The sequence below is a fragment of the Typopeltis vanoorti genome, chromosome 15 (assembly GCF_054136105.1).
Source record: "Typopeltis vanoorti isolate ZY-2024b chromosome 15, IOZ_Tvanoo_1.0, whole genome shotgun sequence".
NCBI lineage: Eukaryota > Metazoa > Arthropoda > Arachnida > Uropygi > Thelyphonidae > Typopeltis > Typopeltis vanoorti.
The window spans coordinates 9,318,875-9,339,005 of NC_143563.1; the positions used below are offsets into that span (position 1 = coordinate 9,318,875).

Below are 20,131 nucleotides of genomic sequence, written 5' to 3' on the forward strand. Positions count from 1 at the left end.
TGCTTACACTTTGGGTAAAGGATTAAATAAGAATATAATTTCTTGGCATTTTTAATTTAATGTTTGTCAGAAATTAACTGTTAACTACCTAGCTAGTTAAGTTTTCTCACAAAATTAGTCCAATAAATAAAACCATATATAAATACATATAAATGAGCTAATACCTTTTTCATTGCTGTATAGGGAGTAGGTGAGGCTGTTTTAGCCCTGTCTAACTTTTGGAGCCTGAGTGGGCAGTTCAGTCTCCACTGGTAGGCAGTCAGAGATAGCTAGCCCAAGACTCACTAATTAAGTTGTACGCATTGAAGATATGGCTAACAAGTGCTGCCATCTCGTGGTCTGAAAATAATATAGTTTCTATGGTCAATGTCTTGAATTTATTACAAAAACCTGAGTTTCCAGGAGAAAAAATCTGCTTGCCATGCTAGAGATCAACTAACTCAGGAACCAGTCGAAAAAAGGCTTAAAAAAAGTTCCTCTAGCTGGCAACTAGAATCAAACTCATGATTCTCTCTTCAGGCTGTCTAGCACTAAGGAGTGTAAACACCATTTCCACTGAGCTACACAGGCTCTTAAAATATTATATTAATTATATTATTGTCAAAGATCTGGCAGAGAACGATCCAGAGGAAGACCAAGATAGGTGGACTGATACAGTAAAAAGTGCCTTAGAGGACAGAAATATGAGATCTGATAATGTTGAAGTCTTGACAGATAGATTGATTTGAAAGAAATTTGTTGACAAGAGGTTAGTAATGATGTAAGTTTTTCATGTAGTATTATCATAATATCCTGTATGCACCTTGCAGGTACATGTCAGAAATTTGATGATATTTCATCTTTTAAGACACTTTTTGCTATATCAATCTAATTACATCTTGGTCCTCTTCTGGATCTTTTCCCTGCCAATCTGACAGAAAACATTTTGTTTTGCTAATCTTTCTTCTTCCATTCTATTTAAATGACCATACTATTTGAGAATAGCTCTGCTAACGCATTCTGGAATCCTAATCTTTCCCAGAAGTGTGGTTTCCAGTCTTTGACCAAGTGTATTATTTCTAACCCAGGTCTCAGATACATAAGTTAACATTTCTTTGAATACTGTCTTGTATACAACTAATTTAGTGTTTTGACTAATTTCTTTCTTATTCCATATAAATTTATTCAGCTGACTTTCTACCATACTAGCTTTACTAATTCTGTTATCTGTTTCCATATTTAATTTACCTTCTTCATTCAAAATCGTGCCTAAGTAGCTGAGATGCTTCACTTGTTCTATAGGTTCTCTATTCAGAATGCAGTTGATATTATCAATGCTTCTGCTTATTTTCATTGTCTTTTTATTGCTGACCTTCATACCATATCTATTACAACAGTTATTCAATTTAGTCAGGGAATCTTGCAGTCTTGTAGCAGATTATTTAGAAGTATAACATCATCCAAATAAAGCAAAGAGCTGACATTAATATCTCCAATTTTGATATCAGGTTAAATACTAGGGAATTTTTTAGCTATGTGGCCAGTAGGAGGAGAAATGACTGTGGAAGAATGATATTGTGGGATAAAAATGGGAATAGAGTGACTGATGCAGAGGACATAGTGGAATTGTTCAATGAACACTTTATTGGAGTATTTCATCCTAGAGGAGTCAGTTTTAATGCTAGAGGGATAGGGCTGGTTTGAGGTTTAGAGGCACAGGAGGAGAGTGTGTTTCAGATACCGAGTACTCTGGATGTCAGTAAAGCTTTGGGACTGGATGGTATTTCACCACGAGTTTTGAGAGAATGTGCCAGGGAACTGACAGTGCCTTTAACGTGGCTTTTCAATGAAAGTCTGGCTTCGGCAAAGATGCTCAGGGAATGGAAGGAAGGTAAGATAGTGCCATTGCAGGAAGTATCTAATTATAGGCCAGTCTGTGTGTCATCAGTAGTTGTTAAGATCTTGGAGAAAGTAGTGAGGGACCGTATAGAACATTGGGCAGATGAGGGTAATGTTATCTGTGAGAGTCAACATGGATTTGTGAAAGGGCGCTCTTGTTTTAGCAATATGCTAGCGTTTTATAATAAAGTTACAAGAACATTAGATGAGGGAAAGGCATATACTGCAATTTTCTTAGACTTAGCAAAGGCATTTGACAGGGTGCCACATGATAAGCTGATATTTAAGTTGCAGCACATGGGTCTGGATGTGAGATTGGTTAACTGGATTCAGGATTGGCTGTCTGATAGGTATCAGAGAGTTGTGTATGGTGGAGCAGTTTCAAGGAGGCAGAGGGCTACAAGTGGGGTCCCACAGGCTCAGTACTAGGACCTGTATTGTTTAACCTTTATATCAATGACATTGAAAGAGGATATTCAGTTGTTTGCGGATGATTGAAACTAGGAAGGATTATTAGTAATAGTGCAGATGTATTAGCCCTGCAAGAGGATTTGAATAAGCTAGATTGATGGGAAATGAATGGGGGTGTCAGTGTAATGCAGCAAAATATAAGGTCTTGCGGTTTGGGAAACATCAATGGGATGCAGCATACTGTATGGGAGGAGTTATGCTGGAGGAAGTAGAGGAGACAAGAGATCTGTGGTTGACGGTTGATAGAAACCTGAAGTTTAGGGGACATATTGCAACGGTGGTGAAGGTAACACAGAGGATTGCTGCAATTATGAGAAGGACACTGACCTGCAGAGATAAGAAGGTTATCATTCCGTTGTATAAATTTCTGATCAGACCACACTTGGACTATTGTTCTCAGATTTGGTCTCCAGGATTTGAAGGGGATAAATTAACTGTGGAAAGGATACAAAGACGGATGACAAAGATGGTTTCAGGACTGTACAAGGATAGTTATGAGGATCGGCTGAGGGAATGTGGACTACAGAGTTTGGTGGATAGAAGAAGGAGAGGTGATATGATTGAGACTTTTAAACTGTTGAGAGGTGGTTACAGGGTTGACACTGGGGAGTTCTTTCGCTTGGTTGAACAGCGGGAAGGAGTGATGACAAGAGGCCATCCCTGGAAGTTACGAAAGGAAACTGTGAGCAAGAGGGTGAGGAGTGGTTTCTTTGCGTGGAGGGTGGTTGGACTGTGGAATGCATTGCCTGATGGAGTGGTGAGAGCGAGAACGGTCAATGAGTTTAAGGAGTGGTATGATAGACTTTGTGTTTTTTGGGGGGGGGATCTTCCCTCGATGAGTCTTGACAGACTATGTTCTTAGGAAGGACCTCAAACGATGAGTCTTTCGACTCCATGGAGGCCTGAATAATAATAATAATAATACACTTTCCTTCATAATGCAATCCATATAGATAATAAATAACAGTGGAGATCAATGCGCCCTTTTTACACACCTAATTTAACATCAAACCATCTTCCTCTACCTCCTTCAATTTTAAATGGTGACTTACAGCTTACAGACTATATATTGCTCATTATTATACAGTGCAATTGCATATGATGCATACAATTGTATATAAAGTATTGTTTTCCAAATCTTAAAACAGTACACTCTCAAGAATGTCCAAGTCTGTGCACTAACAATAAGACATATTGATAAAAAAAAAATTGAAGACTTCTATCTTGATATTTCCCAACTTTACAACAAAAGAAAACATCATCATCAAATTCCTGACATGTACCCTTAAGGGGTGTACAGGATATAATAGTACTTCATGAAAAATTTACCTCATTACTAACTTCCTATCTACAATTTTCCTCCAAATCAGTCTGTTACTTGTCAAGACTCCAACATCAATATCAGATTTTATATATCTGTTGTCTAAGGCACTTTGTACTGTATCAATCCACATATATCTGGATCTTCCTCTGGGTCATTTTCCTGCCAACCTGGCAGAGAACACTTGTTTTGCTAATCTTTCCTCGCCCATTTTGTTTAAGTGACCATACCACCTGAGATTAGCTCTGCTAACGCATTCCTGGATGCTGACAATATCAAGTTCTTTCCTAATATCCTCATTTTTAATATGATATTGCCATTGATGCCATCTGATCACGCCTATAATCTTTCTCAGGACTCTCATATCAGCGGTCTCTAGTCTTTGGTCAATTGTTTTACTTCTGACCCAGCTCTCAGATCCATAAGTTAAAACTGGTTTGAACGCTGTCTTGTATACAACTAATTTAGTGTTCTGACTAATTTCTCTCTTATTCCATATGAATTTATTCAATTGACTTCCTACAATACCAGCTTTATTGATTCTGTTGTCTATTTCCATATTTAATTTACCATCTTCACTAAAAATTGATTTTTTATTGGTGAACTTCATACCATATCTATTACAACAGTTATTCAATTTAGTCAGGGAATCTTGCAAACTTGTAGCAGATTTATTTAGAAGTATAACATCTCCAATTCTGATATCATGTTTAACACAACTTTCCTTCATATTGTGATCCATATAGATAATGAATAACAGAGGGGATAATGTACATCCTTGTCTCACACCAGATTTAACATTAAATCATCTTCCTGTACTTTCTTCAATTCTAACTGCTGACTTGCAACTCAAATAAAGACAAAGTATTGCTTAATATTAGGTCCCATCGACACCATATAACTTTAGTGTATTGAATAGCTTCTCTCTTGGCACCTTGTCATATGCCTTTTCCAGATCGACAAAAGTTAAATACAGATCTTTGTTATATTCCCATGCTTTTGCAACTAATTGTCGTAAAGTGAAGATCTAATCCTTACAGCCTCCATTGACCTGAATCCAGCTTGTTCTTCACCAAGCTTTTCTTCCACAATTCTTCTCAACCGTTTCTCAAGTATACTGGCATAAATCTTACCTGGAACACTTAGTAGGGAAATGCCTCTGTAATTCTCACATTCAGTTTTATTTCCCTTTTTATTTATGGGTACTATTAGAGCTCTACTCCAATCATCAGGAATTCTTCCCTCTGTCCAGGTCTTCTGAACTATACAGTGCAGACACTGTAATACTTTTATACCACCATACTTCAGCATTTCTGGTTGAATATCATCGACTCTCATATCAGCGGTCTCTAGTCTTTGGTCAATTGTTTTACTTCTGACCCAGCTCTCAGATCCATAAGTTAAAACTGGTTTGAACGCTGTCTTGTATACAACTAATTTAGTGTTCTGACTAATTTCTTATTCCATATGAATTTATTCAATTGACTTCCTACAATACCAGCTTTATTGATTCTGTTGTCTATTTCCATATTTAATTTACCATCTTCACTAAAAATTGATTTTTTATTGGTGAACTTCATACCATATCTATTACAACAGTTATTCAATTTAGTCAGGGAATCTTGCAAACTTGTAGCAGATTTATTTAGAAGTATAACATCTCCAATTCTGATATCATGTTTAACACAACTTTCCTTCATATTGTGATCCATATAGATAATGAATAACAGAGGGGATAATGTACATCCTTGTCTCACACCAGATTTAACATTAAATCATCTTCCTGTACTTTCTTCAATTCTAACTGCTGACTTGCAACTCAAATAAAGACAAAGTATTGCTTAATATTAGGTCCCATCGACACCATATAACTTTAGTGTATTGAATAGCTTCTCTCTTGGCACCTTGTCATATGCCTTTTCCAGATCGACAAAAGTTAAATACAGATCTTTGTTATATTCCCATGCTTTTGCAACTAATTGTCGTAAAGTGAAGATCTAATCCTTACAGCCTCCATTTGACCTGAATCCAGCTTGTTCTTCACCAAGCTTTTCTTCCACAATTCTTCTCAACCGTTTCTCAAGTATACTGGCATAAATCTTACCTGGAACACTTAGTAGGGAAATACCTCTGTAATTCTCACATTCAGTTTTATTTCCCTTTTTATTTATGGGTACTATTAGAGCTCTACTCCAATCATCAGGAATTCTTCCCTCTGTCCAGGTCTTCTGAACTATACAGTGCAGACACTGTAATACTTTTATACCACCATACTTCAGCATTTCTGGTTGAATATCATCTACTCCTGCTGCCTTTCCATATTTCAAGTCTTTGATGGCTTTTTCTACTTCAAGTACGGATTTGTATGCCTGTTGAGTGTTTTTTTTACCACTGTGCTATCACTACTTGTTTCATTTAGGAATTTTTCGAAGTAATTATTCCATACTTCAAGGATATCTTTTTCTCCCGTTTTAATGTCACCTTTATCATCTCTAATTCCTTCTACAGCACTCTTTCCTCCATTTCTGAGCTTCTTCAACAACCTCCAGAATATTTTGCCACCTTCTTGATATTTATTTTCTATGTTCTTGCCAAAGTCCTCCCATGACTTGTTTAGCTAGTTTTACACAGTGGTTAGCTTTCTTACATTTCTCTCTGTATTCTCTAAGAGCACAAGCTGACTTATTTGCCAGGAACTTTTGATATGCTTTCTTCTTTTCCTTCACTGCCTCTTTAACTTCCTGTGTCCACCATGGAGTTCTAATTTTTCTATCCTTGCAGACAACCTCGCCACATGCCTCTCTGGCTGAATCAATCAAGGTTTGCCACTGAATCTCCAAAGTTTGGTTCGTGTTCTTGAACTCTTTCATTTTTTCTTCAATAATCTTTGTGTATTTTAGTCTACAGTTTGCATCTGAGAGCTGCTCAACCTTTTATTTGCTTTAAAACTTTCTTACATGTTATTCTTTTCAATATGAAATTCAATTTTATCCTGCTGAAGACTAAATAGTGATCGCTTCCAATTTCAAATCCTCTGTACACTCTGGTGTCTTGCCCCAGGGAGAAAACATCACTATCAACAATAACATAGTCAATGAGACTTTTCTTATTCCTTGCCTCTACTCTCCATGTGAATTTGTTTACATTTTTATGTTGGAACATGGGGTTAATAATAACCAGTCCATGTCCTGAGCAGAAATCCAACAGGTATTTGATATTATTATTAGCTTTGCTCTTTTCTGCAAATTTTCCCAAAACATTTTTGTATGTCTGACAATCACTTCCTACTCTGCTATTTAGATCCCCAACAAGGACCAACTTTTCCTTTTTCATTGTGTCTGTACCTTTCTCTAGAGCCACAAAATATTCCTCTACTTCTACTTTATTAAAACCTTCTGTGGGACCATAGGCACAAATAAGTCTCATTGTTCAGTTCCCCATTCTAATATTTGCCCACATCACTGTACTTGACACTGCCTGCCATTCAAGAAGATGAGCCTCGTATTTTTTGTTGAATCATTTCAAAATTGTAATGGAAGACTTTAATGCCAGAATTGATATACAGCAATCTGATAAACTCAGTGGAAAATTTTTGATATGGCATGAAATGATAAGATGATAGAGAAGCAACCTTAGTTTTTTTTTCTCTTCAATTTCTACTATTATGAATTATTTTTTCAAGAAGAAGAAAAAAACACAAAATAAGTGGACATGGAGACATCCAAATGGAAAAACTAGTGAAATTGACTTTATCCTCAGCAACAATAAAAACTTCTTTCAAGATTGTTCTGTTGTGTGGCTCAGTAAGATTCAAATAAATTGCCAAAATGAAAGAAAAAAAATGTTTCAAAGATCAAAGCAAAACATACATGCACACACACTCAACATTAAAAAAGATTGACTAAAATTAACACACGTGAACCACAGTAGTAGGTTTTTTATTACGTAAATATTTTATCCTACATATCTTAGGACATCATCAGTACAGTAGAACAATACTAGGAATTGTTATAATATGTATTTTCTATTGGAATATTGTAATTCTACTAATAAAATCCTACCAGCTGTGCCATTGTTATAAACTGTAATTCGTCGGCTGCGTTATTGTTATATCTGTACTTTCTCTATATTATATCTTATTCTACCTCTATAATAACTCTCCTTCTACTCTATTGTCGTGCTCCTAAAATACTAATTCAGATTTATTTCTTCTTCGGACATTGGCAAAATTTATATTTTGCTGCGCCAGCCAACATCCTATAACAGAAGAGACTCTTGTTCAGGGAAATAACTCAAAACTTAAAAGGATACACACAATAATTTATCTCATGCTAGCGCTGTGCAGATTCAGTTAGCAGTCGTAGACCGAATCTCACTTAAACCATTATATCTAAACTCCTTCCTGCCAAAAAGGTTCAATTTCATAAGTGGTGGTTTGAATTCGTAATCAGGCATAACTCAGGTATAAGGTACAAAGCATGTTTATTGGAAAAACATAAAACATTTTACTGTTATTTAAGTTTAAATACTCATAGGATCAAAATTCACTCTAAGTTAAGAGTTATACTAAATCACAATGAATCAGAGCAAATTAAATCCTTCAATTATGAAAGGATTAGGTTTAAGCATAATACTACTATATAACTCCTTTCACAAATTTCTCACAGAATACTTATTGAACACTTTCATTAATACTCTATCAATGATTACCTTAATTCTAAAGTTCATTTAAGCAAGTCTAGCCATTCACTAGTCACTGCCTATTTAACAACTCTTCTTTGATTAATTAATTAATTAATTAATCAAAAATTAATTCAGTCAAATTCTCACTAAAAGTTCTCTACTAGTGTCCTTTAGTTACAACACACACAAATTTCTTTTTCTTCTAAACAAATTTTAACATAGAACGAAAACTCTTACATTACCGGATCCTTTCAGATTTCATGCCGCCATCTCACATCTGGTCTGGATTACCGTACTGCATATTCTTCGGCTGTCTTTGCGCCTGGCGATGTACTACACTTTCTCTTCTAATCGTTTCCGACTGTTGCGTGCTGTCTACCGCTCCGCAGGAAACTCTCCAATGGGACATTCTGCTAAGGCTCAATTCCACATGGGCCGTCATATCGCGATCAGCTCTACTTGAAAATCTTCAAGCATTCTCCAGAAAAGAACCTGTCGTCCGTCAATCCCGTAGAAGACCCACCGCTCTCTCACGAATCCTTCGACCAACTCCCCCTAAAACTTGAATCCCGCACTCGAAGATCAAAAAGTCAAAAAGGCCCGTAAAACGGTGTGCATCGTCTTTTATTCGCCCTATTTGGGCGCCCTCTATTCAATGCGGTTTTCACCCACGAACCCCATCGTTCATGCCCCTTGGGTGATCCTACACTCTCGCTAACCTGTCCCGTTACATTATTCTAGGAAGGCGCTCTTGACGTCATATTTCCGTGTAGGTACAGCCTCCATCGCTACGCTCGACACGTACCGATTATACGTGATTATTCCGGATTACTATTATAAACTTTTCTCGGAATTTCACTAAGTACTAGACAGCTTACTTGGGAATTACACATAACCTAACAATAACTCTCACTATATCGCACACACAGACTATACATAATTACAAAACATAAAACAACACTTTATAATTATTAGCTGATGTGCAGATATCTCCTTAATAAGTAGTAGTTTATTATGTTAAATCCTGAATAAAGAATTGATGGTAAAGCTCTGCATTCAGGATCTAACAGAATGACACAAAGGATAGCGTGCATACGTACAATGAAATCCAAATTGCGTGCAGTGGCGTGTTGCAGCCTGAACTTAAATTAGATTAAATTAAAATTAAATTACAGTTAAGTTATTTTTACACAATTTTGTATGATAATTTCCCATACTTTAGGGATGGCAAGAACATCATTGCGGTTTAGATTTGGTCTGTGAAGTAGGGCTTCAGCACTTTCTTTATATAAGCATTCATATTTATATGAAGATCTGTGTAGGAGTTTTGTCTTTTCCCGGTGGATCTTGTGGTTTGGGTTTTCAGCTCCGTGTTGAGCGAGGCCTGATTTTTGCGGTTTGATGAGGCGGATATGGTTTTGATGTTCCAAAATGCATTTAAAAACTGATCTGCCTGTCTGTCCATAATAAGAGAGTTTACAGGAACATGGAACCTCATATACACCAAGTAGTAGCATAGGTGAAAGTTTGTCTTTGGGCGAAGGTAGCAGGTTGTGGATCTGGTTGATGGGTTTGTAGGTGCCAGTAAGATGGTATTTCTTCATAATTTTTGAGAGCCGTTAGGAGATGCCTTTGATATAAGGTATGGGAATCCTATAGGCTTGTTCTTGTCTAGGTTGATGTGTAGAGAAGTTGCTGAGTTTTTCAGTTGTTTTGAGATTGTATCCATTTAGAGTGGCTGTGTTTTTGATTATTTCCAATTCTTGTTTCAGAGAATCCTCAGAAGAGCAAAATCTGTGTGCTCTGGTTACCAATGATTTAAGGATGCCAAATTTTTGAGAGGGATGGTGAGCAGAAGTATGGTGAATTTAGCGACCTAAAAATGTCAGCTTGCGATAGACAGAAGTGGAGATGGAACCATCTTCTTTTCTTTGATTGTGTAAATCCAGAAAGGGGTGCCCTGTGGGGATTCTTTTTCTAGTGTAAATTTGATGCGTGGATGAAGAAGGTTGATTTTTTCTAAAAACTGAAGTAGCTCATGTTCGGAATGACTCCAGACTGTGAAGATGTCATTGACATATCGAAGTCAGAGTTTTTGTTTAGGTTTAAAACGCAAGAATTTTTTCTTCAAGATGTTCTATAAATAGGTCTGCCAAGTTGGGTGACAAGGGGGACCCCATTGCTGTTCCCTCCTCTTGCTTGTAGATTTTTCCTTTCCATGTGACGTAACCGGAAGTGATAACAAATTTGAAAAGTTCAACAATATCCGACGGAAATTTTTGATTTAACAGGTCTACAGTTTCTTTATGGGGGATATTAGTGAAGAGAGAGACGATGTCGAAGCTAATTATCATGTCAGTTTTCAGCAGTTGATTGTCTTTTATTTTGGTGTGAAATTCTGTGGAATTTTTTATTGAAGAGGTTGAATGGCCTATGTGGGGAAGGAGAAGGTTGGATAAGAATTTTGATAATTTGTAAGTCAGGCTGCTAATTGAATCAGCGATAGGTCTGAGTGGGACGTAGTTCTTGTAAAGCTTATGTAAACCGTATATTCTCGGAGGTCTAGCATGATATGTCTTGAGAGTTTTTTGAAGTTTCTTCATCCAAAGACTTTGTTTCATCGAGTAACTTGTTCAGTTTCTTCAGCTGTCTTTTTGTGGGATCATGTCAAGTTTTGCATTAGTATTTCGGTCTTGGAGTAATAGATTCATTTTTCAGTCATATGAAACAGTATGAACAACCACTGTGGTGTTTCCTTTGTCAGCTCTGGTGGGGATTATGTTTTAAGGAAGTAAGAGCCTTCAATTCTGAAGGTGGAATGTTTAATACTGAAGGTTTGGCATTGAAAATTATTTTTGCTATTTCAAAATGAAGTTTGTTGGCTTCAATACTGGGAAGGTGGCTGATGTTTCTTTCAATGTTGTGTATGAAATCTAGATATGGGAGATGTTTAGGAGGAATGGCAAGCTTATAGCCCCTTGCTAGAACATTTAATTCATCTTCTGTTAGTTGGCGGATAGATAAGTTAACTGCGCATTTTTCGGTCGGTAATGTATTGATATTTTTCTTACATCAATTTAACAGGTTAAGGTATTTTTTCTGTAGGTTAATATTGCTTTTATCGAAAGCTTTGATCCCCGAGTTTTTTGAGACGCTAATAATCACTTGTAGCAACTCTTGATTTAATGTGTTTGACAAATCTTCTTCTAGTTCTATAATTTTTAAATTATTTGTTGCCAATTTATGTTCGGAATCTCGTAGCTGATTCAGCAGTAGTGAATGGCTTGCTTTTTGATAGATTTTTTGGGCTCTTGGTGATTTAATCACTTCCTTTAGCTTGGCGAACGTTGGAATAAGTTTATCGCCTGTGCACTTTTTTAAAAAAGGGATATGGTCACGTAGCTTACCCTCTTTCAGTTGTAATTTACCTAGTAAGTCCGTTTTCTGTGCTGTAATTTCCCCGTGTAGGAACAAAGTCTTTAGATGAAGAAATTTAAAAAAAAACTCAAGACATATGCTAGACATCTGAAAATATACAGTTTACCCAAGCTTCACAAGAACAATGTCCCACTCAGACCTATCATTGATTCAATTAGCAGCCCAACTTACAAGTTATCAAAATTTTTATCCAACGTTTGCCGTTGTCCCCATAGGCCATTCAACCTCTTCAATAAAAAATTCCACAGAATTTCACGCCAAAATAAAAGACTTTCAACTGCTGAAAACTGACATGCTAATTAGCTTCGACATCGTCTCTCACTTCACCTATATCCTCCATAAAGAAACTGTAGACCTGTTAAATCAAAAATTCCGTCGGATATTGTTGAACTTTTCAAATTTGTTATCACTTCTGGTTACTTCACATGGAAAGGAAAAATCTACAAGCAAGAGGAGGGAACAGCAATCGGGTCCCCCTTGTCACCCAACTTGGCAGACCTGTTTATAGAACATCTTGAAGAAAATATTCTTGCGTTTTAAACCCAAACAAACTCTTGCTTCGATATGTTGATGATATCTTCATAGTCTGGAGTCATTCCGAACAAGAGCTACTTCAGTTTTTAGAAAAAATCAACCTTCTTCATCCACGCATCAAAATTACACTAGAAAAAGAATCCCCACAGGGCATCCCCTTTCTGGATTTACACATCCAAAGAAAAGAAGATGGTTCCATCTCCACCTCTGTCTATCGCCAACCGATATTTTCAGGTAGCTAAATTCACCATACTTCTGCTCACCATCCCTCTCAAAAATTTGGCATCATTAAATCATTGGTAACCAGAGCACACAGATTTTGCTCCTCTGATGATTCTCTAAAACAAGAATTGGAAATAATCAAAAACACAGCCACTCTAAATGGATACAATCTCAAAACAACTGAAAAACTCAGCAACTTCTCTACACATCAACCTAGACAAGAACAAGCTCATAGGATTCCCATACCTTATGTCAAAGGCATCTCCGAACGGCTCTCAAAAATTATGAAGAAATACAATCTTAATGCCACCTACAAACCCATCAACCAGATCCACAACCTGCTACCTTCGCCCAAAGATAAACTTTCACCCATGCTACTACTTGGTGTATATGAGGTTCCATGCTCCTGCAAACTCTCTTATTATGGACAGACAACCAGATCAGTTTTTAAACACATTTTGGAACATCAAGACCATATCAGCCTCATCAAACTACAAAAATCAGGCCTCGCTCAACACAGAGTTGAAAACCCAAACCAAAAGATCCACTGGGAAAAGACAAAACTCCTACACAGATCTTCATATAAATATGAACGCGTATACAAAGAAAGTGCTGATGCCCTACTTCACAGACCAAATCTAAACCGCAATGATGTTCTTGCCATCCCTAAAGTATGGGAAATTATCATACAAAATTGTTTAAAAATAACTTAACTGTAATTTAATTTTAATTTAATGTAATCTAATTTAAGTTCAGGCCGCAGTGCATCACTGCATGCAATTTGGATTCCATTGTACATATGCACCCTATCCTTTGTATCATTCCCTCCTAAAATACCTAGGACGAAATATTTATGTAATAAAAAACCTACTACTGTGGTTCACGTGTGTTATTAGTCATGAATTCTCCACAGGTTTCTCTATATAATCAAATAGAAGAGATATATTCCAACATGAACTTAACAGTAGATTTAAAAATTTAATTATAGATGAGAATGCTGACCCATAAGAAAGTAATGACATTATTAATGTCATTTACTTTCTGTGAAATAGAAGACCAAACCTTTTACAATGCCTCACTTGAAGTAGAAACAGGAAATGAAATAGTAATACCATGGAACAGAAACGAGACAAAATTTCTTAAGAAAGAAAGAGAAATGACAAGCACATAAACCCACAGAATAAAAAAAATTGAATATGCTGAATTGTGCAAAACCATCAGAAAATGTATCATGGATAAAAATAAGAAAATTCATTAGTAAATTCATACAACAAACAATCAAAAACAGCTCTAGGCTCTCAGAAAACAACAAGGAAAAAAAAAAAATGAAACACTTGATGAACAGCAATAAACAGATGGTTGCAGTTAAACTGTGAGTGTAACGATAACCATAAATAGATATGCTATTGCAAAATGAATTGAAGGACCTGGTTAGCTGAGTGGTTAGCATATCCACTCTCCAGTCAAGAGGCTGCTGGTTCAAATCACATGTAGGCATGGATGTTGGTGACACTCTCCCAATATGGACAAGGTCAAAATGGGAGTAGTAGACCCAGAACCTCCCGTAATGGGAGAAGGCTTCACCGTGCAGCGAGTAAAAATATAGGCTGTTCGTTTTTTTTTTTTTTAATTATGGGAATATAAATCAAATCAAGAAGACTGAAATAATGTACCACAGATTCTACCAGAGGATATTATATGGAGCATTCATAGCTTGCAAAAGGAAAACCTACAGGTGAAGATGGTGTTTTTGCTAAACTTCTGAAAGCAGATGCAGAAATAATCTTATGGAATCTTAGCAAAAGTATTTACCCTGTCTGAAGAAAAATGATCTACCAAGAACGTGGAAAAAGGCTACCCTTAATCATATAGAGGTTTCTTTGGTTAAGAAGTTCAATCGAATCATTCCTGTTTTGTGACCACATTTTTATTTAAAATGACTGTTTTTTTAAACTAAACAAGTTTGACGATTCCTTCATGCTACCTCGCACCACCATCCCAAGCAAAAAATAGGCCTTATAAAAACCTTAAGGGATAAAGCATGCAGCATCCCCAGTACAGAAGAAAAGCTGAAAGAAGAAATACACAGATCCTACATATGAATGGTTTCAAAACTAAGACAATTAAGAAAATTCTCAAGGCAGCACCTACAAGAAACTTAAATAAACGGGACTTCAAGGATGCAGTCACCCTTCCTTATATCAAAAATGTAGCAGATAAATTAGCCAAACTTCTCTACAAGTACAACATTAAAGTGACTTTTCTACCACTTGAAAAAATATCAAAATCTCTTCATCTGAAATCTGAAACCTTCACATCACCCAATGAAAAAACCAGGAGTTTATAATATTCACTGTTCCTGTGGCATCTGCTACGTAGGCCAGACGGGAAGATCGGGAGAAATCCACATGAGCAAACATCAAAAGGATGTACAGAAAAAGAGAGAAAATAAGTCTGGCTTGGCATTTCACACAGCTTCTACTAGTCATGAAGTACTGTGGGACAGAATAAACATGTGCTACATCGATAAAAACTGTTTCACAAGAAAATTCAAAGAGGCAGCAAATATGAACAAAATTCCTGCACAATGCAACAAAAATCAAGGCTTAATTTTAAATCAAGTTTGGTCAGCGTTTATTAAAAATTTACCCAGTTTAGACCTCGGTCAGAGTGAAAGTGAACCACAGAATGCGACATGAAATAGCATTGTTTCTAGCTAACACGTATTAATGGTTGTATAGATCTGTTATTCAGTTTTTAAAGGAAATTTTTTGATGTTCATGATACCAATAAATGAACTTGTTTTTTCGTAATTTCTTATAGTTTGTGCTTTAAACTGTTAGTTATCTTTACCCCTGAAGATGTTAGTCTGACGACTAACAAAACTTGCCGGGTTTGTTTTTTAGTACTTGTTTAGTTTTAAAAAAAGGATACCCTTATTCTGATACACAAAATAGGTGAAATAGAAGACTTAAACTACTGACTCATCAGTCTACTATCTTAGTTCATAGGCTTTGTACAACTCTAGACCTAGCACAACCAGAAGAACAGGCAGACTTTCGAAGTGACTTTACCGCAATGTCTCGGTTGTGTTGATTATAAGAAAGCCTTTGATTCAGTAAAACCTTGTGCAATACTTAATGCATTACAAAACCAGCATGTGGAGGAGCCATACATCAGGATAATCAAATCATCTTTTCAAACCAATGCAACAGCAGTAGTTCATTTCAATGGAGAGACATCTCTACTTTGGAAATACAGATGGGTATAAGATAAGGTGACAAAATTTCTCTGAAAACTGTGCATGACTTGCCTAGAAGAAATAACCAAACTTCTTGATTAGGAAGAAAAAGGCCTGAAGAAAAATACAAGATATTTAAGCCATTTATGCTTGGCAGACAACAGTTATCTTTGCTTCAGGTGTGCGTGAATTACAGACTCGTATTTATGAACTCCAAATTGCTAGCAAAACAACTGGCCTGAGATAAACCTAAAGAAGACCCAAGTTATGTTCAATAGCTGTGTCCAACCAGAAATAATAAAAATTAATAATGATGAAATTGAGCATGTCGATCATTATATATACTGAAGACTATTATTATATAACACCTCCAGGGAGTCCAAAGACTCATCAAGAGAACGCACCTACTCTACAACTCTCTGTCCCTACCAACCGCAACTACATTTCATCATCTACACCGCCAACCACCACCTAGTATGTTCGAAAAAACTGTATACAACAATTTATTTTACATTATATCGTTTTATTACTTTACAATTAGTGTTTGACATGTATTACAATATTTCATAGATATTTTGAGTGTAAGAGAATTTTAAAACTTTAAGTGTTAATAAAGGTTTTTATTACAAGAAAAGGGGTTAAATATTTCTGATTTTTTTTTTAATGTAGCAGAGATGGTTTGATTTATAGTGTAAATAATTACTAATGTGGGTAGGTTTATAATTATTTTAATATTTATATATAGGACCATGAGCTTTAAAAATATTTTAGAGTGACCTTTCAAGTTTACTTGTGGAGTTTAATCTAGTACTAAAATTATTAAATAGGCCCAATAGTAAAATTATGGTGTCTTTTCATATATACCAGACATTTCCCACCTATTTCAAGTAAATTATTCCAGAAGACAGAGAGAGTAGTAAAGCATTAGTACTGGAAATTGTGAATTGGCTGCTAATAGTTTGGCTCATTGGAAGCCAAACATTTCTGATGTAAAAGTTATTTGCAAATTTGTAGGTGGAGAGGGAGCAAACTGCCTCAATAAAAATATCAGGAGAAATCTCGGAGGAATTCCCAGTAAAGAAGGGTGCCAGACAAGGCTGTGTTCTTTCTCCTATATTGTTTAACCTCTATACTGAAAATATCTGCCAGCAATTAGAAGAATTTAAAGGAGTCATGCATAGGAGGCAGGAATATAAACAACTTAAGATATGCAGATGATACAGTACTGCTAGCCGAAAATAAAAAAGATCTTCAAAACCTACTAGAAGAGACGATGAAGCCAAGTGAAAAATATGGACTTAATTTCAACTTCAAAAAAACTGAAACCATGCTGGTAACAAGAGAAAAAGGGAAAATACCCGATATAAATATTAAAATCAGAGGAAATACTTTAGATCAAGTAGAGAGTTACATAAGGGAGACCGGAAAGTAATCAATTATTTTTAATAGGTCATTTTTAGCCAATTGTTTTTTTCTTAAATAACGCATAAATTATTAAATTTGATTTTTATTTAAATATTAGCATTACTTTTCTATTTAAAAAAACCTTTTTTTTTTTTTTAATTTTAGATATTTTTTTTAATATGGCAGACTTTAAAGTTGAAGAGTACCATTTACATCATTGTGTGCTGTTTTTTGAATTGTTTGAAAACCATTAAGAAAAGGAGAACCACCTACCTTGGTCACATACTAAGGCATGAATCCTACAAAAACACTGATATAAGGAAAAAGAAGAAGAGTAAGACAAAGAACAGATTGGATGAGAAATATTAAGGACTGGACCTTTTTGTCGTATGAAGAATGCAAAAAAGAAGCACAAAACTGTACATGGTGGAAGCTCATGGTAGTCACCCTCCTGGAAGGAGATGACATCTGACAGGACAGGTGGAGAGGAGCTGAATTTTTTTAATCTATTTATTTTTAATCAGCGAGAAGAAGTCGGTGAAGATTATTTAGTATGTAGGCTTAGATTTTGATTGGTGAAAGAATGGACAATATTAATTCTCTATATAATCAAGACAATATTAAGTATTTGGTGATGCAACATTTGTGTGAGGAGGTGGCAAAGTTAGGATATCTTGTGATGATAACATTAAAGGTTATTGTCACAAGATATCCATTATTGGAATGTGGTCCAGGAAACACTGTGTTCTCTGCTTAAATTTCATGGTCAAGCCATTCCAGTTTTTCATCTATGGGTCTGCACAAAATGGAACACTTGTTTGTCACGAGCATTAATGTATAGACACCCACTATTGACACATTGCTATTCTGCTCTGTATCCTCCTACTGGTCTCTTACAATTGTGCTTTTTTTTTTTTTTTAATCTATCAATGAATTTCAAATTTTTGAAATAACAGGGTGGATAAGAGGTCCCCAATGAGTGGGGTAGTGATCTCACACTAAGAAGTAATATTCATCTACCACTTAAAGAATTTGGAGTCACCAGTTCACGTAGGATTCCACCTCACAGCATATTGGTTGGAGAGTGAGCGAGCTATCCACTTGACCATATAGCTAGCTATTTTCCATGCTCTGCATTATAATGGAAGATAATGTACTGTGGAGGATATGCTTTCATTTGTAACAGATCTGAGAGAAACTCTGGTGAATTCATTCATGAAAATAAAGTAGAGATTTCAATCTCTACTTTATCTTCAACTTATCTGTTTTTGGGTGTGGCTGAGATGTAGCATTAAATGCATTCATTTTGTTACCTTGAAGTAGAGTTAGGAATGTTTTGCTCTTTAAACTCAATTGTATTTATGTTCTAAAAATTATAAGTGAGCTTATATTATATTTTAATGTTAAACTTTGTCTTGTATCATAAGAAATTAATAAGAGAGATTCTGGGTTACTTAGCATCAGTGTAATATAATATTTTTAAAATGAAATCTGTTGCAAATATTAAGTAATATGAATACTGTTCGCCATTTCAGGGAACATCTGGAGCTCCTCGCATGATCAGTAATGATGAAGGAAAACATTGGTCATTAATTGGGATGGTGTCTTTTGGTATTAACCAGTGTGGACTAGCTAATGTTCCAGCAGGATACACCAATGTGGCCTATTACCGAGACTGGGTGTTCAAGAATCTTTAGGAGCCTCCAGAGTCAGTGGATTTCGATGAAATTCCATGACGATTTCCAGAAATTACTTCAATGCAGGAAATTGAATGTGTGTAATAGAGAATTGTGGGCCATTAAAAGATTTCCATGTCCCTTCAGCATACTAGCTTATTTCATTTTATGATACTAAATGCACAAAACCACTATCAGCTAACAACTTTTATTCCCTTATAGGGAGTAGGCAAGGCTTTTTAACCTAGCTTTTGGAGACAGAGTGAGCAGTTCAGTCTACATCGTAGCCAATCAGAGATTGGCTAGTGGTGGAGATTATCACTCATAAAACAAGTGTTGCCATCTCTTGGTACATAACCTAACAGGATATGTTATTGTCTGAAATAGCATGGGTTCTACTGTTGGCTTAGATCAGAAGTTCCTTCAGTCAACAGCTAGACTTAAACTATCTTTGGGTGCTTAGTGCAGAAGATGCAAAAGCCATTTCCACTGATCTACACAGGCCTATGCAAAAAGAACAATATCAGTTAATTTTAAAATCAAAAAAAAAAAAAAATACATAATCTTGTGACTACCTAATTATGTACTGTTTTACTTGGAAGAATTGAGTCTTAACCAAAATATATGGAATTGAAGTTCAAAAGGAAATTTCAAATTTCCTTCATTTAATTACCCAAATATTCTATAGTCATAGTAACATTATTAAACTCAAAAAGTGTTTCTATAGTTATTGAGATAACATGCCCTTGAACTGAAAAGATAGGGATTTTGAATCCTGTTTATTATGAAAAGAGCATCTTTTTATAATAATTAATTAAATTCATAAGAATACTTCTTTAAATGGTTAAAATATATAAACTATTAATTAGATATAGAGAAGTGTACACACAACCTCATCTGAAACCAGAAATTTAATAGCCATACTATATTAAAAACTGAAAATTTTCTCATATCCTTGATTATATACCAGGTTGATAGCTTTTAGCTATCAACCTGGTATATAATCAAGGAAACTCAAGTGTATGAGAAGGAGGTATTAGAGTTGTTGCACAAACTGAATAAGAATTCTGCAATAGGGACTATAGTGTTCAGCATAACTGACTATTCCTTTAACTAAGCTACATGAGTGAGTCTTCTCAGAACAGGAACAATTCCGTTGGAGTTGAAAAAATTTAATAGTTCCATTCCACAAGGATTGTGCAAAAACTGATGCATCCAACTATTGACAATCAGTATCTCAGCAGTCGGGGTGAAGATTTTGGA

At 35.7% G+C, this 20,131-nt stretch overlaps 1 protein-coding gene across 1 annotated transcript in view; it reads left to right on the forward strand.

The window, feature by feature from the left end:
• Positions 1-18,999, forward strand: part of LOC150098349 (clotting factor B-like) — a 43,060-nt gene extending 24,061 nt beyond the window's left edge. Inside the window, exon 6 of the mRNA XM_090405421.1 lies at positions 18,728-18,999. The gene's annotated coding sequence lies outside the window, so the exon portion shown is untranslated. The remainder of the gene's footprint in view (positions 1-18,727) is intronic.
• The last annotated feature ends 1,132 nt before the right edge of the window (positions 19,000-20,131 follow it).